This window comes from Giraffa tippelskirchi, chromosome 10, assembly GCF_054371585.1.
Source record: "Giraffa tippelskirchi isolate mGirTip1 chromosome 10, T2T-mGirTip1v1.2.pri, whole genome shotgun sequence".
Lineage (NCBI taxonomy): Eukaryota > Metazoa > Chordata > Mammalia > Artiodactyla > Giraffidae > Giraffa > Giraffa tippelskirchi.
Genome location: NC_137284.1, coordinates 91,908,395 through 91,934,198, shown reverse-complemented (window position 1 = coordinate 91,934,198; position 25,804 = coordinate 91,908,395). Strand labels below are relative to the sequence as shown.

At 38.1% G+C, this 25,804-nt stretch overlaps 1 protein-coding gene and 1 long non-coding RNA gene across 2 annotated transcripts in view; one reads left to right on the top strand and one right to left on the bottom strand.

Annotated features, from left to right (window-relative positions):
• Nucleotides 1-25,804, bottom strand: part of LHFPL3 (LHFPL tetraspan subfamily member 3) — a 589,331-nt gene that overhangs the window by 286,378 nt on the left and 277,149 nt on the right. The window lies entirely within an intron of this gene.
• On the top strand, nucleotides 1,279-14,843 carry LOC145524136 (uncharacterized). Its single transcript, XR_014067230.1, has 3 exons — nucleotides 1,279-1,352; nucleotides 4,441-4,618; nucleotides 14,745-14,843. It is a non-coding gene; the product is annotated as an uncharacterized LOC145524136 (long non-coding RNA).

Sequence of the window (25,804 nt, the reverse complement as noted above, 5' to 3'; positions counted from 1 at the left end):
ACTTGCATGCATTTGCTTAAAAGGTTAGATTTCTGCCAGAGGTGTCCTAACGCTTCCTATAGGACTGACAATGTTCATAACAGCGTCAGCATCTTTTACTCTTTGTACTCACTCTAAGGAAATGTTATTATTCTTTTAAATGCCAGCTGTGATGCCTCTGGCCTCAGGCTTGGCCCTCTATGGGTGCTGATCCTCTTCCATGAGCCCTCAATCTTCAGTCTTGCTGGACCTAGCCATGGTGATGGTTTATAGAGGAGACATCACAAAGGGAGCTTTGCAAAGCCTTTGGCAGACATACAAAGGCCTCTTATCTGAACACAGGCATTTGCAAGTAGTTAGGTTCAGGGATTGCTTGGTGCGTTTCAGGCAGACAACTCTCCTGAGACCATTAGAACCATACATTTGTACAGTGCTTTGTGGTTTTCAAAGTCCCTTAACGTATAGAATCTCACTTGACCTTCCCAATCCTTTGAGGCAGGCAGGAGCAGTATTATCATTATCTCCCTTTTTTACATTTTTAGAGAAATGTGACATTCAAAGAGGATAAGTGATTGGTCAGGCTCACAAAATGTGAAGCATTTCAAATACAGAGTCAAAGCAAGTCAGCCCTGGACACCTGTCAGGCTGCTTAAAACAACAAAGCTAGTTTTTTTATCTGTAGACATGAAGAAATGATGGATTTGAAAACAACAACAACAACAACATGATCAAAGCAATACTGCTTTCTGATATCTCTGTTTATCTTCTTACTTCCAAATCCCACTCACTACTGTTTGGTCAAAAACCAACCATGTTGACAGAACCCTATCACTGCTGCTGCTGCTGCTGCTGCTAAGTCACTTCAGTCGTGTCCAACTCTGTGCGACCCCATAGACCACAGCCCACCAGGCTCCGCTCTCCCTGGGATTCTCCAGGCAAGAATACTGGAGTGGGTTGCCATGGCCTTCTCCAGTGCATGAAAGGGAAAAGTGAAAGTGAAGTTGCTCAGTCGTGTCTGACTCTCAGTGACCCCATGGACTGTAGCCCACCAGGCTCCTCCGTCCATGGGACTTTTCAGGCAAGAGTACCGGAGTGGGGTGCCATTGCCTTCTCTGACCCTGTCACTAAAGATGGATAATTATGATGGCTGTGTGGTTCATACATTACGTTTCCAGTCCCCATGAGCTTCTAGTTCTGTCATCTAAAGTGTTCTTCATTGGCTCTAACCAACATGTTTATATTAAAAAACAAGAGCCTGACAAAATCTGGGGTAGATTTTAAATATTTTTTATGATGTTTCTTTTCAGAAACTGTCATTTTGATTTTGATCAGCTTCAAATGCAACTTGGATTTTCTGCTCTCTTAATATGAAAGTAAGTTTGGTGTCATTTCTGTAGATGTAGCAACAGTGATAAATATTGCTTTATGTGTCAGGGATGTTCTTGAAAGTTATCCGTAAACTGAATCACCAAAAATATGATTGAGGCTCTTAAAGTGAAGACTGCTTTGATAAGAAATATCACTTACTGATGTGTTATAATTTCGCCGTCAGCTTTATCAAACCAGAGTAGACCTTAGAATTTCTCTCTCTCTCTGTGTATGCATGTGCAATTTGTAAATACAAAATGATAAAATATTTTTTACTCATTACTCTCTCATTACTCTGTAGCCAGAATTCTTAAGTTATAAGTTTGTGCTACTACAGTAGTTATAATATGAGTGAGCATGATTTTGAAAGACTTAACCAAATACAGTTTGGATAGCCATGGATAGCCAAGCATATACATGCTTATTACTGCCACTGGAATCAGAGGAACTGACCATTTTCTTCACTTGCTTTAACAGGAGAAAACTTCATTTCTTTTTATTCCATTATTAAGAAGGAATTCTTTTTAAAGTTGGATTATTAGAAAGGAGAGGCACATAAAAGGATTGTCCTTATGAAACAAAGTGAAAGCCACTATTCTGACTGAGACCTGTCAATCAAAGGTTTAAGAACTTTATTAGATGTGTAGACGTTTTCTCATGGTTTAAAAGAAAGGATAGTTTCTGAATTTACATTGCCAAAACCCAGGTTATTTGAGTATTTAGTAATCAATACCTTGTATAAACAGCTGAAAATAACAGAATTGTGTTTAGTGAGAGACATTTCAGAATCTTAAAGGATGAAGGAGATGGCTGGTAAATCCCAGTAGGAAAACAACTATTTCCCCCCAGTAAAGTTCATTTAATTCTGATGGTCCTTTGTGACCATTTTGAAATAATTCATCGGCTCCCTGGAGACTGACAATCCTGATAGCTTCATTTGACAGGGGAACAGTCTTGAAACCAGTTCTCCATGGCCCAGCAGCTTCAGCAGCTGAATAATTGAGTGGAAAAATCCATTACTGAAGGAATTTGATCTTCCTGCTATTTGCTTTTCCAAGTTGAAAAAAAAAAACAAAAAACTATCATCGTGACCAACACAGTTTTTTCCTGTTATCCTGGAGGCTTATTTCAGAGCTTCTGTCAATCCAGGTAGATTCAAATTATACATTTAAGCATTTTAAGCCATAAAAACCTTAAAATTAAATCATCAGAACTTATACAGATTTCAAAAAAAAAAATTAACTGCTATATTTTCTTAGGTATTTAAAAATCTATGAGGTGTAAGCTGATCAACATAGTACACGCTAATGAATACTTGCTGAAGGGATGAATAAACCAATTTAGCGTCCAAGCTCCATTTGAGAAGCTTATCTTAAAAATTCAGAATTTTGTCCAAATGCAGAAATTTCTGTGGGTCTGAATATAAGAAATTTTATTCAACAAATCTTCAGCATCTATGTACAAGGCACTGTGGGGCCATAAGAGAAAGATACTAAGTGCCATGTAATATAGAGGTACCATTATAGACCCAGTAAGTATTGTGGCAGGATGTGAGTGTGTTAATTCCAACTTGTGGTCATCAGAGAAGACTGTGTAAATCCTGACCCTGGCCTGGCAGCTTCTGCAAGTTATAATTTATTTAAACCTTGGCTTTGTGAAAAACGCTCTTCAAATAGGTTCCAGAATTTTCTTTCTGCTCCAACACAGACCATGAATAACAGAGCTGAGTATAATGATTATTGTCAAAGGAATCATATCCCCAGTATATGCATCACAGTTTCTTACAAGGCGAAAATGGAGTAATTTGAAAAATTTACTTAAAGGTCATCACCTCCTTTACTACCCCCTCCAGTTCCCCAATCTTTTAGATTATGGTTTAAAGTCTATTTTTCACTTTTATACAAACATAAACTTGGTTTCTGTTCACTGTAAGTCCTAGACTGGTGTATTTCAGTGATAGGTTTGTACGGAACACTTCTACTGACATCATTCTGAAGGCACCACTGATTCTGTGTCCTTGATGTTTAATTATGGGGAACTCCACCACTCAGCCTTCCTCTGTAATAAAAATTGAGTGGAATCATAGTTGTCAGTCACCTTACATGTAAAACTTACAGGACACCAGGGACAGACATGTCAAGCAAGGACTGAAGAGCCAAGCCGCTTTCTGCCATCTTCTAGTTCTTACCCACTCCACTTGCTGCTTGTCTCCTGTATATTAAGTTCCATTCAGAGGGCAATGAAAGAAAAGAATCTGGGTCTTTAACAAAGGCAAACTACTTACAGAAAAATAAGCCTCCAATGTAAATGGTTTTCAGTTTTTAAAAAATGGACATTTTGACAGTTGACTATCACATGAGTCAGGGGCTCTCTGTGTATAGGTTCCCACCCTTGCTGAAGATGGGATGAGTTTTTCCATGGGGTTGGGGAGCTGTGGAGCCAAGTGCAGGGCAGCCACGATTTCAGGTCATGTGGACCAGAGCCAGCTGTAGGCTCTGCCATAGAGAATGGCTTGTGACAACCAGGCTTGCCTGGTGCTCTTAGCATTCTGGCCCGAGCTGGGAGTTCAGTAATCTGAGTTCATGCTCGGTGCTTCTGAGGGATGAGGGAAAGCAGTGCCAGTGCCAGCTGTAGGAAAAAAAAAAAATGCCCAAGACCTGACTCCAGCTCTCCACATGGCTGCCTGCTTTTTGCCAAGTTCAGGCCTTGGCCTGATTCCCCCTCAGAGAGGACTTCTTGACCACTCTATCCAGCAGCCACTCTCCCAAAGTCTATCTCCTTATCCTGTTTAATTTCATTCAGAGAACTTGTCACTGTCTGGAATATATGCTTCATGAGTGCTGGAGCCTCCTGGATTTTGTTTACTGTTGCAGTTTCAGCACCTAGAACACACTTGGCACATGTAAATACTCAATAACTTTTTGTTGAAAGGATAAAATTAAGTTGGATTTTTTTTCTAAACAGCCTATTACAAGAGTTAAGAGATAAGTTTAGTCACTAATAGGGAAGGGAAGAATCTTAAACTACCCTGTCTCCTGAATGCCCCTCTCCTCACCCCCTTCCTCTACCAACAGATTCTGACATATCTTTCAGGTGACCAAATCCTTTATGAAAAATCTCCATAGTGTAAGAAGAGATATTATCAATGAGCATGTGCTCTGCTTATAAATGGATTGGAGATGGGAAAAATACTGCAAGCTTCTGGCTTAATGGAAAGAACATCAGAAATGAATTTCAAAACTGCATCTACTACCAATAAATGGAGACTTGGGTAATTAATTGGTTTGTTCTTCCATCAGATATGGATAACAGTACCTACTTCATAGACCATTATGATTTAGATAAGCCATTATATATGAATGCACTCAGCACAGTGCCTGACACAAAGTAGCAGCTTGATACCTCTTAGCTGGATATGAATATGCATGACTTTGGGCAGCTATAGCCCTTTTATGTACGTCAGTGTCCTAATCTGTAAAAGAGTACTAACTCCAACTTATGGGGAAACTGTGAAGAATGAATGAAATAACAGTATACCCCCTTATGAACGTTCAAGGATGAGGCTCTATTTCTGGTTTTGTCACGAGCTAAGTGACTACATAGGGCTTCCCTGGTGGCTCAGATGGTAAAGCGTCTGCCTGCAATGCCAGAGACCTGGGTTCGATCCCTGGGTCAGGAAGATCCCCTGGAGAAGGAAATGGCAACCCACTCCAGTACTCTTGCCTGGAAAGTTCCATGGACAGAGGAGCCTGGTAGGCTACCGTCCACAGGGTCGCAAAGAGTCAGACACGACTGAGTGACTTTACTTACTTACTTACTTACTTTACTTTACTTACTTACTTACTTAAGTGACTACATCAGTCTTTGTTGTCTAAATCTTTATCAGTAAAAAGAGGATTTTATCTGCATTATCTACTTCTTCACTTTGAGGATAAAATGACATAAAGGTTTGGAAAATGCTAAAAGTAAAAAGTATTATGAAACATGAGTTTTTTGTCATCACCACCATCAACATCAAAATGATGCTTTCAATGGCTCTGATAATAGCTCAGATAAACAGTGAAGGTCCTATTAGAACCTGCATGACAATAATCTTTCAGTTATAAATCAACTTGGTGACTTGGAAAGTATATAGGATGAAAGTTCCATATACTTCTGAGGGTTTGTATTCTCCACAAAACAGAGCTCAATATTTCAATAAATATTTGTTGAATGGAAAAAATGGGGGCTTAATTCTCAAAAGTAGTCATCTCAGAAAGTATTCAATAGTGAAGTAATGTTACAGTGATAAAATCTACTAAACAATTCTTCTACTACAAATTCAGATGCCTTACTTTTCCCTTACTTCCCAACTTTATGTGTGAGTCAGTGGGCCAGGAGTTACAGTTACAAGGGTTAAACACAAAATAAAAGAGTTGAGAGGAATGCTGGGTGCATTACCCTACACAGTCATCAGGCCAAGGGCAAAGAGGCTTGAGTTCTTTCTCATGGCTCCTGGTATAGGACGGGGAGTCTACCAGCCTGGCTGGGGCCAGAGGCTGAGGATCAACGCCACGGTGCTCCCTGGGGCTGTAGTTGCAGGACAAGGGAAACTCTAGGTGGTGTCTAGGTTTAAGAGGTATAGGGCTTTTACAAAACTAAGCTAGAGCAGCTCAGGAGTGCCTGTGTAACCAGACTATGGTTATCATGGGGCTCACATCAGTCATTGTTGATGTTTGGCACTTTGGTTGCTTGGATGGGTAAAAAAGAGATTGGGTCCCTGGCCTTTTCTCACCACTGCTACAGGGAAGAGAAGCCTGGTGTAGGTCCTCTGTGATGTTTCCATAACACCTAGTGCACATTTACAACACAGACTTTCTTCAGTATATTCAAGTATTAAGCTTTTGATGTTTCTGTCATTAGACAGTGATAGGTGCTTAATTAATCCTCACATCCTCTGATGCTGGACAGTCTCTGGCATAGAAAAGGTTCTATACTGGATAAATGAATGAGGAAGAGAACGGATAAAATGTGTGATAGGTCCTTTCTCTCTCAAACCCTAATGCTGCTCTCACTTTAAAGAGAGGACAAAGGATTCATCAATCAATTAAGGAACATCTAACATCATTACTTGACTCATTGGAAAAGACCCTAATGCTGGGAAGGATTGGGGGCAGGAGGAGAAGGGGACGACAGAGGATGAGATAGTTGGATGGCATCACCGACTCGATGGACATGGGTTTGCATAAACTCCAGGAATTGGTGATGGACAGGGAGGCCTGGCGTGCTGCGATTCATGGGGTCGCAAAGAGTTGGACACGGCTGAGCGACTGAACTGAACTGAACTGAACTGAACATCATTACTCTATCCTACTACTTCTACCCCATTATAACCAGTCCAAGAATTTCAGTTATACCTACAAGAAAAAGTTTATTTCCAAAATAGGACTTGAAAGCCACATTTAGCTGAAATGATAATAAAAAGAAAGTAAATATAAAACACTTCTGTGATAGAAACTATTAGTGGTAATAATGGTGATTCTACATACATAGGTTTAAAAATAACACAAACTAGTAGAAATCTATAGGAATTACTCTCATTTATTACATCACTAACTCTCAGCTTGTGATCGTTCAGATCGGAGCACGAGCAAAGTTTTTATTTTTAAAAATAAAAAGTAGACACAGTTGGGAGAATATTTACCTATTAAAGAAAAGCCTTCAAGGCCTTTAGAAGCATTCACATACATGCAAAAGGGGCAATCACAATGCTAGCAGAAGCCAGTATGTCCAATATACAAAGCAATTTTATATACTGAGTGAAAGAGGACAAATTCTAGTCAGAATTTCAGCAAAGATAATGCCAGTTCCTTAAAAATTCAGTCTATTTCAGACTTTAATTAATTACAATTGTATTTCCTCTGAATTAATGCAAGTAAGTAACCACATTTTATTTTCTTCCACATATGTCAGTAGAGGCAGGCTCTACTTGTCTATTTATATGTATAGTGAAGTAAAGTAGGGTAGACTTGAATAATCTAATGAGAATAATAAGCATTTAATTTCTTCTGGTATGACTGTTATCAGAAGCCTGCAATCTACCTTTAATCAAGGGAGATCAATTGAAAGATGCACCTGCAAGTCTTAACTAAAGTGCTTAATGATTCAGTTGTATCGAAGCTTGAAATATAAAGAGTGGAAACTTCATTTTGTAGTTAATTCTAAAGGCAGCTTTAATGAATGTTCACAAAAAGAATGACTGAGTTGAATTAAGCAGTGTGCAAAAGACATACAAAAAGAATAATTATGCAAAAACAAGTTTAAATGGCAAGAAATACCTTAACATCCTCTGTATACAAATTAATAAAAGAATGTTACTTCCATTAAGCAAAGTATTATTGGCTGTGTCACCTCATATATCCATTTATCATGCCATAGCTTTGTGACTTACACCCTGCATGAATTTATCTGGCAGGCAGATGAATATATTTGCTTTTAATGGGGGAAGAACAGAAGAGATAGTATTTGTAAGTTCTTTAGTTCAACCAACATTGTTATTCAGTACTCAGATATGGGTTAGACATTGGGATTGATCCTGGGGATAAAACAGAAGAACAAGATAAGGTCACTGATTCCCTCAGTGAGCTTACAGTCACATGGGGAGGATGGACATACAGAAAGATAATGATTTCCAGCTCATTAGTTACTCCAATAAAGAGTGCAAAGGTCTAGCCATTTATCTTCTGTCAGTGAATGCTGGCCAAGTCGAAGAGTGTAAATCTTAGATTGTATTATTAGGTATTTGAATGCAATCTCCATCTATAACAGTAGATCCTATGATCACCAAGGCAGGTATGAAGTTCAGTGAAGAGCTTTGTATCATGAGCTATGTTTTGTTATTAACGTGCCTTTAATCTACCTTGATACAAACAGATCTGAATAGAGTGATTTTTATTTCCTAATCTTTGATAACATTCTAAAAGATATAGGATTGCTATTGTTATCTCTTTTTCACATTGGACAAAGAAACCTGAAAAGTGCTCACTTAGGCTTGTAGCTACTCACCAATCATATTGAGATTAAAATCACAAATGGAGGAAGCTACACTTCATGAAGATGCTGTTCCTTCTGAGTAGGATCTATATGATTTGTCTCAATTGATAATTCTACATATTTAAGTATGTCATGGGCTCACCATGGAACTGGAGTTCACAGTGAAGGTCTTCATTGGCACCTCTTGACTAAACACATGCTTATGAGCCCTGAGAAGGTCCTACACAGGGAGACTGGATCGTATGTGATGAAAATTAGAGAAGCAATTAGAAGTTTGGGCACTGTCATCACAGCTGGATACAGGGCTCTTGCCTGCAGCAACAGGGAAGCCTAGGAATGACTTGCTCCGAACCAGTTTCAGAAGAATCAGGTAAACAACTGACCTCATATCTGCCATTATTTTCACGCATGCCAGCAAAGGATGTTTGAAGCAGATTCCACAAGAGGAAGGGGCATTTGGTGGGAGTATTCCATTCAAAAACTATTTTTAAAAAAGGCCAGGTTCTATCAAAGCAGTTCATATCACCCAGCATTCAGCAATCTTGATTGTTTAAAAAAATAAAGAGTCATATGATGTACCTTAGGACTCTCTGCTACTTATTACAATGTTACTTGTTGGAAATATTATAATCATAATATTATAAATAGAACTTAATTACAAAATAAAGTTTTCATTTTCACTCTTGATACTTCACTGTTTCTACTTACGTCCTAACCAGATGCCATTAAGTGTAAAAAAACAAACGATTCCCATTAACACAAAGCTTATAGTCTGGTGGGGAAAATGGGCTTCCCCATCTGAATTACAGACAAAATTTCAAAATTTTAATAGTGCTCAGTGTTGTTTTTTTTTTTTTTTAACTTTATTTATTTTTAATTGAAGGATAATTGCTTTACACTACTGTGTTGGTTTCTACCAAATATCAACATGAATCAGTCATAGGTTTACCCATGTCCCCTCCCACCTGAACATCCCTCCCACCTCCCTCCCCATCAATCCCTTTAGGTTGTTACTGAACCGCAGTTTGAGGTCCCTGAGTCATACAGCAAATTCCTATTGGCTATCTATTTTACAGATGGTGATGTATGTTTCCATGTTACTCTCTCCATACCTCCCACCCTCTCCTTCCTCCCCACCCCAGACATGTCCATAAGTCTGTTCTCAATGTTTGTGTCTCCACTGTTGCTCTGCAAATAGGTTCATCAGTGCCATCTTTCTAGATTCCATATATATATACGTTAATATACAATAGTCGTTGTTCTCTTTCTGACTGACTTCACTCTGTATAATAGGCTCTAGGTTCATCCACCTCATTAGGACTGACTCAAATGAATTCCTTTTTATGGCCGAGTAATATTCCCTTGTGTATATGTACCACAGCTTCTTTATCAATTCATCTGTCAATGGACATCTAGGTTGCTTCCATGTCCTAGCTATTGTAAATAGTGTTCAGTGTTTTTAAGAAGAGTTGTGGAGGGCTAAGAGAGCACCCATCAGGAATCCTAAATTTGGTCAAGAGGGCTGAGAGAAGTTTCCCCTGATGTTTAGGTAGAGACCTGGAGAATGACTAGGTGGAAGTGGAGTTGCAGGGGAGGCACAGAAAACAGCCCATGGAACAGCGCCTGTCACATAGTAGGCTCTTAATAAATGGCTGCTTAATTAATAATGCAACAGAATGGGCTCTTTAGCCTTGCCAAGCTGAAAGTGTACCATGATATCTTCAAGGCTATGATTATCACTTTTCACTGCTGGAAGCTATGCTGTGAGGTCTGCAGCAGCTTCAAAGATAAGTTTCTATTTATTATGAGGCATGCCATGGAAGTCCTGCAGGAATTGTTTCACACTACTAAGAGTCAATCTCCAAGAAATTTATGCCTCTAGAGCAACTTGACCCCGAGAAGTTGTCAAGAGATTTCTGAAGCTGTTCCACACAGACTGAAAGCATGCAAGGGGAAACTGTACCATTGAGTGTGAATTTAGTCATATGTATTCCAGATTACAACAGTCTAAAACTCTGGCAAATGACCCATATGCAGTGTAGTCCAAAATATGATTCCCTTCACTCCATGTGCAGCACACCTTTCTCTATAGTTGAATTTCTCAAACCAAGTAGGAAAGATTTGTCAGGAAATCAAAGGTACCCTCTTACTCAAGTGGGCTCTCTGTACTAACTTGTTATCCTATTATAACAAGGCTCAAAATAGAAAAAAATGATTATAAAATAATATTTCTTTGGGCTTAATGACTCTTCTTACCCTCACACCACATTTTATGATTTTTATCTTTCTCTACAAGCCAGTGGCTTATGTAATCAAGTCTGCACTCTGATTTTTGCTTGAGTGGGTGGTTTTTCTAGCTACCAAAACAATAATTAATATGTTAACCTAAAACTCCATTATGGGCATCTGAAGCTTTTGAATCCTTGAGAGACAGAGTGATACATAGAACTTTTTGCAAATTCATATATAGCAACCTTGTGAAAAGCAGAGTCATCTTTTAAACTACTTAAACTGGTGTATGAGGCTCTGGCTTGCTAGTAGACCATTAAAAGTCTCCTTACTCAAACTCCCACCCTTCCATTAATGGCAAGTCTCTCTCATTTTTTAAAAATTGAAGTATAGTTGGTTTACAATGTTGGGCTAGTTTCAGTTATATAGCAAAGTGATTCAATTATACATATATATCTATTCTTTTTCAGATTATTTTTCCTTCTAGGTTATTACAAAATATTGAGTACGGTTTCTTGTGCTATACAGTAGGTCGTTTTTGGTTATCTATATTTTATATAGAGTAGTGTGTATATGGAGAAGGCAATGGCACCCCACTCCAGTACTCTTGCCTGGAAAATCCCATGGATGGTGGAGCCTGGTAGGCTGCAGTCCATGGGGTTGCTAAGAGTTGGACACGACTGAATGACTTCACTTTCACTTTTCCCTTTCCTGCACTGGAGAAGGAAATGGCAACCCACTCCAGTGTTCTTGCCTGGAGAATCCCAGGGACAGGGGAGCCTGGTGGGCTGCCATCTATGGGGTCGCACAGAGTCGGACATGACTGAAGCGACTTAGCAGCAGCAGCAGCAGCAGCAGCAGTGTGTATATGTTAGGGCTTCCCAGGTGGCACAATGGTAAAGGATCCACCTGTCAATGCAGGAGACCAAGAGACCTGGGTTCAATCTCTGGGTCGGGAAGATCCCCTAGAGAAGGGAATGGCAACCCACTCCAGCATTCTTGCCTGGAAAATTCCATGGACAGAAGAGCCTGGTGGGCTACAGTCCGTGGAGTTGCCAAAGAGTTGGGCATGACTGAGTGACTGAGTATGCATGCAGTGTGTATATGCTACTGGCAACTCTGAAAATGGAACCGGTCACTGTGGTTATTACTAGTGCATCTTCTCACTTTTCAGTTGGCGCATAAAAATGATGTTGCAACAAATGAAACTGACTTTGTAAAGGTAGAAGGAAAGCTCAAATGTGGCTACATGAGAAGGAATGATATTACAACTCTTCATGGACCATGTCTGGCTCCAGAGAGACCATCTGGGGATGGCCCCAGTGAACATCTGAGCAGGGACCACAAGCTATTTTGTCTCTCCATCTCCAGGGCCCATTGTAGGGCCTGGCACACAAGTACTCACTGGATAAATGAATATGTTTGTTGAGCCGGGTAGTGGAGGAGAAGCAATAGGAAGTTAGGCAGCCTTAGAACTCCCAGGTGAAGGCAAGAAAACTGGCAAGCAGCAAGGCCTCTGCAGTCATGGTGGGTGTTGTGACCTGCCCTCCATGTCACTTGGATGACTTTTACAGTACAATTGCTGAATGTTTAATTTCTGGTAAAAATAAAATATCTTTAAACATTGTCGCTTATATGTAAGTCCTCTTTTCCATCAACAGAGTCGCCTTCATAATATAACTGATTGTATTACTCCTCCTGCTTAATACCTTCAGGACTGTCAAATGCCTACCAGATAAAGTCCACACTTTGACAGAGCTTAAGACAGCTTTCATAAGTTGAAACTTACCTACTTCCCCAACTTGTCATCCCCTTAGAGTCTTGACTCTGCATAAACACAGCTACTTGTAAGTTCCACAACTGGGCCATTTCATGAGGCCTTAGGCTGCTGTGTATCTGTCTCCTTTGCCTTCCTCTCTTTGCTGAGCAGTTGAACATCCACTTATCTTGTAAGACTCAACTCTGAACAAGTCTCTGACTACACCGTTCTGGATGGCCTTGTACGCCCTTCTTCACTGGCACACATAAGGTGTCACTGAATTTGTTAGTTAACATACATATCTCTGAATTCTAGACAGAGGCCTAGAGGCCTCCTGTCTGGGGCCACTTTCATATTCATTTCTGTATCTCAAGTGCATATCATATGGTAAATGTTCAAGCAGACTAAATGAATGAATAAATAATCCAATGAGCATTTCTCTGTGTGTTATTTCTGGCATCAAAATAGGAATAATTTGTCTCTTTGTTTCACACACAAACTAACCTCCAAGTTTTATGTCTCTGATATGGAAAAGAATCTCTCAACAAGATACATTTGAAAAGAAAGGTCCTTTTCAACATTTCACATACTGCCAGAAGTGCCTACCAACTTTTCCAGTAGTTTTCCAGCTGACTCATCAGAGGCCTACAGATTGGGTTACTGTGCTCTGCTAGAAGAGCTTTTTGTAAAACACCCCTATATTGCCTGGCATATAACATAGGGAAAGGGAAGTCGCTCAGTCGTGTCCGACTATTTGCGACCCCGTGGACTGTAGCCTACCAGGCTCCTCCGTCCATGGGATTCTCCAGGCAAGAATACTGGAGTGGTTTGCCATTTCCTTCTCCAGGGGATCTTCCCAACCCAGGGATCGAACCCGGGTCTCCCACATTGGAGGCAGATGCTTTAACCTCTGAGCCACCAGGGAAGTTGGCATATAACATAGGAGACTCATAAAGTGAAAGGAAAAGGAAAGTGAAGTCACTCAGTTGTGTCTGACTCTTTGCTACCCCATGGTCTGTAGCCTACCAGGCTCCTCTGTCCATAGGATTTTCCAGGCAAGAGTACTGGAGTGGGTTGCCGTTTCCTTTTCCAGGGGATCTTCCCAACCCAGGTATCGAACTCGGGTCTCCCGCATTGCAGGCAGACTCTTTACCCTCTAAGCCAACAGGGAAGTTCTGTTTACCAAATCAATCACTTTTTAAAAAGTTACCACACCCATCTGTTGCGACTACCTTCCATAAAAATGAAGTGAGTAGATAATGCTAATTCTAAAATATTTAAGATGTTTTCACCCCTTGGAAATTTTAATAGAATATTTAAATTACGTTTTCTTAAAAAGTATATAACTTTTAAGAAAGGGAATCTGGGGACTTCCCTGGTGGTCCAGTGGCTAAGGCTCCCAATGCAGGGGGCCCAGCTTCAATCCCTGCTCAGGGAACTAGATCCCACATGTTGCAACTAAGACCTAGAACAGCCAAATAAATAAATATTGAAAAAAGAAAGGGAATCTGGGATAGGGGAGATGAAAAAAACATAATTTAAGTCATTTCAACTTCCTACTTTGTAATACTTTGTACAATCAATTATTTTTTGAGCAGGAAGGATAATTTATATGTTGTGTTATCTCTTTTCTTTAAAATACAGAAGAAAAGATGTGGGCACAGATGACACCAGGGAAGAAAAACTAGTGGGGGGGAGGAAGTGGTATGTGAATTATAAAAGTTGCTTTCGGCTCTCTAAAAGATGGAAGAAGTAGATGTGAGAAGAAAGAATACTTGATCTTCTCTAACTTGCTTTCCCAATGATCCTTAACTCCTCCTTTCTCTTTCTCCATTAGAACTGTCTAATTCTTAAGGCTTCCCTAGGTTCAAATTCGAACACACTTTCTTTTATTTCCTCCTTTCGAATGAACATAAACGAGTTTTATTTTCATGCTTCATCTTCCCCATAATTTATACATGTTCTGATATCCTAATTCAGATTTTCATTCTATTCATTTTTCACATTAATTCTCAACTGACTGACCCTCTTCATCTGTAATTATTACCATGAAGGTTTTGAATATCATTAAACTCTTCTCACTGGCTGTGCTAACTTTAAGGTAATTTGATTAATTCGGGAAGTCATTGGTAGATGCAAAACTAACACCTCACCGAATTTGTGCATTATCAGTATTTTGCAGTAACTAGATATGAAAGATAAATTAAATCCTTAGGGACCAGATTTTTAAAAGGCTGGTTGTTTCCCTGCAAGATTTTAAGTAATTTTGTTAAGCTTTAAAAAGTACGTTCTAAATTGTTTTCCCCAGAATTACAAACAGAACAATCTTCTGAATTCCCCTGCAGTCTTGGTTTAATAACTTTTCATTTCTGTGCAGTGTGTAAATTTCCAGGGCTCAGTCAAAGGTTCTTCACTTGGGAAAACACAATGACTTGGAGGCAGCAAAAGTTATCAACTGATAAATTGTAGAACAATGTAACCTGCCAAGGTCCTCTTCATGCAAAGGCTTCTGCTTTCTTCATCTCTTATCCCAGTACAAAGCCAGGTTAGTATGTGTGTGTGTATGTGTGTGTGTCCGGGACAAAGCCAAGTTAGTATGTGTGTGGGGGTATGTTTCCCTAGTACATTATTCCACTTCCAGCATGAGCTGCATCATGTTCAAATACAGTAGCTATGGATTAAAATGATAAGGCAAGTGATGTAGAGTGCTGAAGAGCCCCATGCAGATCTTGACAAAAGAAAGACCTGTTCATGGTGTGTGTATGTGTGTGTGTGTGTGTGTGTGTGTGTGTGTTAGTTGCTCAGTCATGTCTGAATCTTTGCGACCCCATGGACTGTAGCTTGCCAGGTTCCTCTGTCCATGGAATTCTCCAGGCAAAAATACTGGAGTGGGTTGCCGTGCCCTTCTCCAGGGGATCTTCCTGACAGGGATCAAACCTAGGTTTCCTGCACTGCAGGCAGGTTCGTTACAATCTGAGCCACCTCATGGTAAATGTCAACATCTTTTAGAGGAATAAGTAGTTACCTAAAATGTTTTTGTGGGTAGAATGAGGATCACCAGGTGCTATAAGAATCCGTGACAGACCCATGGTACAGGAGAGACAGAAGGCAGATAATAAAACGAAGAAAGGAAGTACAGGGAGCAGATGATACAGGATTGTTAATAGCAGAGAAGGGAGAGTATATGAGAAATGAAAAAGTGCTAATCATGGCAGACACACATGAGGCTCAGGAGCCACTGAAGGATGACAGTGAGATGTAATCGCTGCCCTTTATGTATGTGTATAAGGCTTTAGTGTAAAAATAAAACATAAAACCAAAATAAAATCCAAAAGATGTCATCTACATTGGTAAGCCTACTCAACATTTCCTAGTTGAGTTAGGTTCATCAAATTCATTGAGTTACTTTGGTGACTTCTGTTTATTCTGTGGACCACTATGACCAGTGAGTTTTTTCTTCTAAATACCTACTTAAATGATAATTTTAGTTAAATGTTAGGAAACAGAATAAAATCATGTTAAAACTTTATTAATAAAGATTTAGTACATTATTTTCTATTTACCTGCTTGACTAAAGGGGTAAAAAAAAAAAAATGTTTGCAATGTTTTGGTTTGGACAAGTCTATCTTGACAATACTTTAAAATATCACCTATCCAGATACTCTGTAAAATGGTTCTAGAAGTGCCAGACCAGCTACTGAATGATTTTCATTTTTTTATCTGGTTTTATTAAAAATAACATACAATAAATAAAAAAGCCTTATCGAAATAATGTAATTCATCATATTACAGGCCCCAAATAGACATATAATCTCAATAGATACAAAGAAGCATTTGACAAAATTCAACAAATGAGAAAGACTATATATCTCTTCAAGAAAATTAGAGATACCAAGGGAACATTTTATACAAAATGGGCACAATACAGGAGAAAAATGGTAAGGACCTAACGGAAGCAGAAGATATTAAGAAGAAGTGGTAACAATACATAGAAGAACTATACAAAAAAGATCTTCATGACCCAGATAACCATGATGGTGTGACCACTCACTTACAGCCAGACATCTTGGAGTGCAAAGTCAAGTGGGCCTTAGGAAGCATCACTATGAACAAAGCTAGTGGAGGTGATGGAATTCCAGCTGAGCTATTTCAAATCGTAAAAGATGATGCTGTGAAAGTGCTGCACTCAATGTCGGCAAATTTAGAAAACTCCGCAGTGACCACAGGACTTGGAAAGGTCAGTTTTCATTCCAATCCCAAAGAAAGGCAATGCCAAAGAATGTTCAAACTACTGAACAATTGTACTCATTTCACATGCTAGCAAAGTAATGCTCAAAATTCTCCAAGCTAGACTTCAACAGTACATGAACCGTGAACTTCCAGATGTTCAAGCTGGTTTAGAAAAGGCAGAGGAACAAGAAATTAAATTGCCAACATCTGCTGGATCATAGAAAAAGCAAGAGAATTCCAGAGAAACATCTACTTCTGCTTCATTGACTCTGCTAAAGCCTTTGACTGTGTGGATCACAATAAACTGTGGAAAATTCTGAAAGAGATGGGAATACTAGACTACCTTACCCACCTCCTCAGAAATCTGTTATGCAGGGCAAGAAGCAACAGTGAGAACAGGACATGGAACAATGGACTGGTTCTAAATTGGGAAAGAAGTACATCAAGGCTGTATATTGTCACCCTGTTTATTTAACTTATATGTAGAGCACATCATGCAAAATGCTGGGCTGGATGAAGTACAAGCTGGAATCAAGATTGCTGGGAGAAAATATCAATAACCTCAGATATGCACATGACATCACCCTACTGGCAAGACAGCAAAGAGGAACTGAACAGCCTCTTGAGGAAGGTGAAAGAGGAGAGTGAAAAAGCTGGCTTAAAACTCAACATTCAAAACACTATGATCATGGCATCTGGTCCCATAACTTCATGGCAAATAGATGGGGAAACAATGGAAATGGTGAGAGACTTTATTTTCTTGGGCTCCCAAATCACTGCAGATCGTGACTGCAGTCATGAAATTAAAAGACACTTGCTCCTTGGAAGAAAAGCTATGACCAATCTAGACAGCATATTAAAAAGCAGAGACATTACTTTGCCAACAAAGGTCCATACAGTCAAAGCTATGGTTTTCCCAGTATGGATGTGAGAGTGGGACCATATAGAAAGCTGAGCACCAAAGAATTGATGCTTTTGAACTGTGGTGTTGGAGAAGACTCTTGCGAGTCCCTTGGACTGCAAGAAGATCAAACCAGTCAATCCTGAAGGAAATCAATCCTGAATATTCATTGGAAGGATTGATGTTGAAGCTGAAACTCCAATACTTTGGTCTCGTGATGCGATGTACTGACTAGTTAGAAAAGACCCTGCTGTTGGGAAAGATTGAAGGCAGAAGGAGAAGGGGATGACAGAGGATGAGATGGTTGGATGGCATCACTGACTCAATGGACATGAGTTTGAGCAAACTCTGGGAGTTGGTGATGGAAAGGGAAGCCTGGCATGCTGCAGTCCATGGGATTGAAAAGAGTCAAACACAACTGAGCCACTGAACTGAACTGATTCATAATGAATATTAGCAAAAATAAGAATAGAAGAGTAAATCTTTAATCCAGTAAAGAGTATCTATGAAAAACCTGTAGGTAACATCATACTCGGGCTTCCCAGGTGGTGCTAGTGTTAAAGAATTGCCTGCCAGTGCAGGAGACATAAGAGACACAGGTTTGATCTCTGGGTCAGGAAGATGCTCTGGAAGAGGACATGGCAACCCACTCCAGTATTCTTGCCTGGAGAATCTCCAGGACAGAGGAGCCTTGTGGGCTACAGTCTATAAGGTCACAAAGAGTCAGACATGACTGAAGCGACTTAGCACACACATCACACTCAGTGGCGAAATATGGAATACATTTCCAATGATCAGGAACAAAAAAAAGATGTCCATTCTCACTGCTTACATTGTTCTGGAGACTAGTCAGGGCAATAAGGTAAGAAAAAGTAATAACAGGCTTAGAGTTTGAAAATAGTTTAAAAATGTACTTCTATTTACAAATGGTGCAATTATTTAAGAATATATTAGCTAATTTTAAAAATAATTATTATTAAAGAATCAACAGATAACTGATAAAATCAAAGAGAAAATCAACAAATACCTGGAGATAAATGAATGAACACACAATGATCCAAAATTTATGGTACACAGCAAAAGAAGTTCTAAATAGGAAGCCTATTGTGATACTAGCTTACCTCAGGAAATAAGAAAAATATAAAATAAACAACCTTACCTTATATCTAAAGAGGCTAGAAAAAGAATGACAACAATAACAATAACAAATTCCCTAAAGTTAGGAGGAAAGAATGAAAGAAATCATAAATATCAGAGTAGAAATAAAATAAAGGCAAAAAGATCAATGAAACTAAGAGCTGGTTCCTTGAAAAGATAAAATTAAATAACTTTTAGCCAGATTCATAAGGAATAAAAGAAAGAGGGCTCTCAAACTATTCCAAAAAATTGCAGAGAGAAGAATGCTTTCAAATTCATTCTAGGAAGCCAGGGTCACCCCGATACCAAAGCCAGACAAAGATATCATAAAAAAAGAAAATTACAGGCCAATATCACTGATGAATGTAGATGTAAAAACCCTTAACAAAAATGATAGCAAACCAAATCCAGTAATACATCAAAAGGATCTTATATGATAATCAAGTGGGATTTATCTTAGGGATATAAAGATTTTCCACTATTGGCAAATCAATCAATATGATACATTATATTAACAAACTGAAGAATACAAATCATATGATCATTTCAATAGATGCAGAAAAAGCTTTTGAAAAAAATTCAACATTTATGATAAAAAACTCTCTATAAAGTGGTATAGAGAAAATATACATCAACATAATAAATGTGATATATGACAAGCCCACAGTGACCATCATATTCAGTCGTGGAAAGGTGAAAGCATTTCCTCTAAGGTCAAGAACAAGACAAGCATGCCCACTCATCACTATTACTTAACACAGTATTGGAAGTCCTAACCACAGCAATCAGAGAAGAAAAAAATAAAAGGAATCCAAATAGGAAAAGAAGAAGTAAAACTATCATTGTTTGCAGATGATATATTACACACAGAAAATCCTAAAGACCCCACCAAAAAGACTACTAGAGCTCATCAATGAATTTAGTAAAATTGCAGGATACAATTTGAAAATCTGTTGCATTTCTGTATACCAACGATGAACTATAAAAAAGAGAAATTAAGGAAATAATCTCATTTTCAAACACATCAAAAAGAATATTTTAAAGTAAACCTACCTAAGGAGGTAAAAGACCTGTACTCTGAAAACTATAAGACAGTGATGAAAAAAAAACAAAACTGACAACAACAAAAATAGATGAAAGATATACTGTGTTCATAGACTGGAAGACTAAATATTGATAAAATGATAATACTATCCAAGACAATTTATAGATTCAAAACAATTCCTATCAAAATACCAAGGACATTTTTCACGAACTAGGATAATTTAAAAATTGTGTATGGAGATATAAAGGCCTCTTAATAGCCAAAACAATCTTGAGAAATAAGAATAGAACTGGAGAAATAGTGCTCCCTGACTTTAGGCTATACCATAAACCTACAGTAATCAAAAACAGTATGATACTGTCACAAAAACAGACACATGGACCAGTGCAACAGAATAGAAAGCCAGAAATAAGCCTACACACAGTCAATTAATCTACGACAAAGGAGGCAAGAATACACAAGGGTGAAAAGCCAGTCTCTTCAATAAATGGTTCTGGGGAAACTGGACAGCTATATAATGAAATTAGAACATTCTCTAACACCACACACAAAAATAAGCTCGAAACGGATTCAATACCTAAATGTAAGATTGAAAACCATAAAACTGCTAGAATAAAACATAGATGAAGCAGAAGTGGAACACTCTTAAATATAAACAACAGTATTATTATTTTTTTATCTGTTTCTTAAAGCAAAGGAAATAAAAGCAAAAAATTAACAAACGGGAACTAACTAAACTTGAAAATTTTTGCACAGCAAAGAAAATCATTGACAAAATGAAAAGGCAGCATATTGAGTGGGAGAAAATATCTGCAAATGATATAAATCACAAGGGGTTAATATCCAAAATATATAAACAGTTCATACAATTTAACAGCAAAAAAAACAAACAACCTGCTTTAAAAACGAGCAGAGAAACTGAATAGATATGTTTGCAAAGAAGACATACAAATGTTCAGCAGGTATAGGAAAAGATGCACAATATTGCTAATCATCAGAGAAATGCTAATTAAAACCACAACGAGACATCGCCTCACACCTGTCAGAATGACTATCATCAGAAGGAACACAAATAATGAACGTTGCTGGGAATGTGGAAGTAAAGTAATCCTGTACACTGTTGGTAATAATGTAAATTGATGTAGTCATTATGGAAAACAGTATGGAGGTTTCTTAAAAAAAATAAAATAGAACTACCATATGACCCAGCAATTTCACTAAATTCAATTTATCCGAGAAAAAACACTAATTTGAAACAATATATGCACCCCAATGTTTATAGCAATATTATTTACAACTGCCAAGATACGGAAGCTACCTAAGTGTCTATCAACAGATGAATGGATAAAAAAGTTATGGTATATGTACACAACAAAATATGACTCAGCCATAAAAAGGAATGAAATGTTGCCATTTGCAATATTATGCATGGACTTGGAGGGTGTTATGCTAAGTGAAATAGGTCAGACAGAGAAAGACAAATACTATATGATATCATTTATATATGAAATCTAAAAAATAAAATAAACTAGTGAATACAACAGAAAAGAAACTGACTCACAGATGTAGAGAACAAACTAATGGTTAGCAGTGGGTGGGACAAGATAGGCGTAGGGATAGGGTATTAAAAAGTACAAACCACTATGTGTAAAATAAGCTACAAATATACATTGTACAACACTGAGAATGTAGCCAATATTTTAGAATAACGACAAATGAAATATAACCTTGAAAACTTGAGAATCACTATGTCATATACCTTAAACTTATGTAATATTGTACACCAACTATACCTCAAAAATATATTAAAATTAATCATTAGAACTTAGTCATAATGTCAACATACAAAAATCAATAATATTTTTATATATTAGCAATGAAAAATGAGATTAAATAACATTTCTCTTAATATGAGTTTCAAAAAACAATTTAAAAAGGATTTGAAAAGAGAAACAAATTTTTAAAAGATGCACAAACCTATGTACTAAAGACTATAAGGTATTGTCATGAGAAATTAAAGAAGACTAACAACAGGGGGACATACTGTGTGTTTGGATTGGAAGACAGGTTCAGTTCAGTCGCTAAGTCGTGTCTGACTTTTTGCGACCCCATGAACCGCAGCACACCAGGTCTCCCTGTCCATCACCAACTGCCAGAGTCCACCCAAACCCATGTCCATTGAGTTGGTGATGCCACCCAACCATCTCATCCTCTGTTGTCCCCTTCTCCTGCCCTCAATCTCTCCCTGCATCAGGGTCTTTTCAAATGAGTCAGCTTTTCACATCAGGTGGCCAAAGTATTGGAGTTTCAGCTTCAACATCAGTCCTTCCAATGAACACCCAGGACTGATCTCCTTTAGGATGGACTAGTTGGATCTCCTTGCAATCCAAGGGACTCTCAAGAGTCTTCTCCAACACTACAGTTTAAAAGCATCAATTCTTAGGCACTCAGCTTTCTTTATAGTCCAACTCTCACATCCATACATGACCAATGGAAAAACCATAGCATTGACTAGACGGACCTTTGTTGACAAAGTAATGTTTCTGCTTTTTTAATATGCTATCTAGGTTGGTCATAACTTTCCTTCCAAGGAGTAAGCATCTTTTAATTTCATGGCTGCAGTCACCATCAGCAGTGATTTTGGAGCCCAAGAAAATAAAGTCAGTCACTGTTTCCACTGTTTGCCATCTATTTGCCATGAAGTGATGGGACCGGATGCCATGATCTTAGTTTTCTGAACGTTGAGCTTTAAGCCAACTTTTTCGCTCTCCTCTTTCACTTTCATCAAGAAGCTCTTCAGTTCTTCTTCACTTTCTGCCATAAGGGTGGTGTCATCTGCATATCTGAGGTTATTGATATTTCTCCCGGAAATCTTGAGTCCAGCTTGTGCTTCCTCTGGCCTAGCATTTCTCATGATGTACTCTGCATATAAGTTAAATAAGTAGGGTGACAATATACAGCCTTGACGTACTCCTTTTCCTATTTGGAACCAGTCTGTTGTTCCATGTCCAGTTCTAACTGTTCCTTCCTGACCTGCATACAAGTTTCTCACGAGGCAGCTCAGGTGGTCTGGTATTCCCATCTCTTGAAGAATTTTCCACAGTTGATTGTGATCCACACAGTCAAAGGCTTTGGCATAGTCAATAAAGCAGAAATAGATGTTTTTCTGAAGCTCTCTTGCTTTTTCAATGATCCAGCAAATGTTGGCAATTTGATCTCTGGTTCCTCTGCCTTTTCTAAAACCAGCTTGAACATCTGGAAGTTCACGGTTCACGTATTGCTGAAGCCCGGCTTGGAGAATTTTGAGCATTACTTTACTAGCATGTGAGATGAGTGCAATTGTGTGGTAGTTTGAGAATTCTTTGGCATTGCCTTTCTTTGGGATTGGAATGAAAATTGACCTTTTCCAGTCCTGTGGCCACTGCTAAGCTTTCCAAATTTGCTGACATATTGAGTGCAGCACTTTCACAGCATCATCTTTCAGGATTTGAAATAGCTCAACTGGAATTCCATCACCTCCATTAACTTTGTTCATAGTGATGCTTCCTACGGCCCACTTGACTTCACATTCCAGGATGTCTGGCTCTAGGTGAGTGTGAGTGATCACACCATTGTGATTATCTGGGTTGTGAAGATCTTTTTTGTACAGTTCTTCTGTGTATTCTTGCCACCTCTTCTTAATATTTTCTGCTTCTGTTAGGTCCATACCATTTCTGTCCTTTATTGAGCCCATCTTTGCACGAAATGTTCCCTTGGTATCTCTAATTTTCTTGAAGAGATCTCTAGTCTTTCTCATTCTACTGTTTTCCTCTATTTCTTTTCATTGATCACTGAGTAAGGCTTTCTTATCGCTCCTTGCTATTCTTTGGAACTCTGCATTCAAATGGGTATATCTTTCCTCTTCTCTTTTGCTTTTTGCTTCTCTTCTTTTCACAGCTGTTTGTAAGGCCTCCTCAGACAACCATTTTGCTTTTTTGCATTTCTTTTTCTTGGGGATGGTCTTGATTCTTGTCCTGTACAACACTATGAACCTCTGTCCATAGTTCATCAGGCACTCTGTCTATCAGATCTAGTCCCTTACATCTATTTCTCACTTCCACTGTATAGTCATAAGGGATTTGATTTAGGTCATGCTTGAGTGGTCTAGTGGTTTTCCAGACTTTCTTCAATTTAAGTCTGAATTTTTTAATAAGGAGTTCATGATCGGAGCCATAGTCAGGTAAGATACCAATATTCCTGAAACTGGTCATAGATTTAATGCATTTCTAATAATAACACCATTGAGGCTTTCTTTGACAAAAATGAACAAGTTAATTAAAAATTTTGTATGGACATGCAAAGTATCTAGACCATCCAAAGCAACATGGGAAGAAGGAACAAAGTTAATGGACTGTAATACTTTAAAGTCTACTATCAAGCTATATAAGTTAAGACAGTGTAGCATTTGGCATCAGAATAGACAAAAACAGATCAATGAAACAGAATAGAGAGCTCAAATATAGACCCACATTTATATGGTTATTTGCTTCTTGATAAATTGTACCTAGATATTTCAACAGGGAAAAGAAAGTCTTTCAACAAAAGAGACTGGAACAACTGGATATCTGTAAACTTCATCATACGCAAAAATTAATTAAAGATGGATCATAGCCTCAAATATAAAAGCAAAACTGTAAAACCTCTAGAAGGAGACATAGGAGAATATCTATATAAACTAGGGGTTGGAAAGGTTTCTTAGATAGGATACAGCAAGTGTGTATAAAATTGTAAAAACTGATAAATTTGTCTTTATTAAAATTAAAACTTTTGTTCATCAAAAGACACTGCTAAGAAAATGAAGATGTCAGCCACACAATGGGAGAAAATACTTATAAACATGCATAAGACAAGTAACTTATATCTAGATCATAAAAAATCTTCTACTCAAAAATAAATGGCAAACAAGTCAATAAAAATGGGAAATATGTGAATCAAAACTTTATAAAGGAGGATATAGTAATGGCCAATAAGCACATGAACAAGTGCTCAACATCATTAGGCTTTGAGGATTTGCAAACGAAACCATATCATTAAACATCCACCAGATATCACTACATATCCACCAGAATGGCTGACACTAAAAAGATTGATGACTTTAAACGTTGGTAAAGATGTGGAACTCTCATACTTTGCTGATGGAAGTGTGCAGTAGTCCAACCACTTTGGAAAACATTCTGGCAGTTTCTTATAAAACTAAACATACCTTACCCTGTGACCCAGCAATTTCATTCTTAGTTTCTTATACAAGGGAGATGAAACATGTTGACAAAAAGATGAAAAAAAATTCATGACATCTTTAGTTGCTATGTTCATTAGCTGGAAATAACCTAGGAGAGTACGTAAACAGACATTCATACACAGGAATACTAATCAACATAAAAATAACTAGGATACATGCAACAACATGAATGGATCTCAAAAACATCACACTTAGTGAAAGAAGGCTTACACAAAAGAATTCATCCAATTTTTTATATGAAGCTTTAGAACAAACAAAAGTAATCTGTTGTGGAAAAAATCAAAACAGTGGATGCCAGGGACAGTAGAAGTTAGGACTGACTGAGAAGAGTATGGGTGAACTTTCTGGGGTGATAAAAATGTTCTATCATTTTTATGGGTGTTTGAGTTACAGGGGTATGCATTTGAATGGTATGCTTAAGATCCATACTTTATAATGAAATATTGAACTCTAGTTAATGATACACATGCTGAAGTGTGTAGGTGTGAAAGTCACTGACATTTTGCAACTCATCTTGAAATATCTAAAAAGTAAGATGGATTGATAGATGGAAAGGTATATGATAAAGCACAAATGTGTTAACAATTCTAGAACATAGATGGCAAGTACATGGGTAATTAGTGCACAATCTTCCAACTTTGCTTATGTTTGAAAATTTTCATAATAAAATGTGTAGGAAAAAGTAATAACATGTATTACAGTTGTCACCTGTGATAGACTGTGCTCCTGGGCTATACGAATAGTCACCGATAATTAGCTTATGTCAGCACTTCAGAGGGGACCTGACTGGTCAGCTGAAAGGAGTTTATTAAGCATGAAAAGATTCTCAGAACTTATTTTGACTAA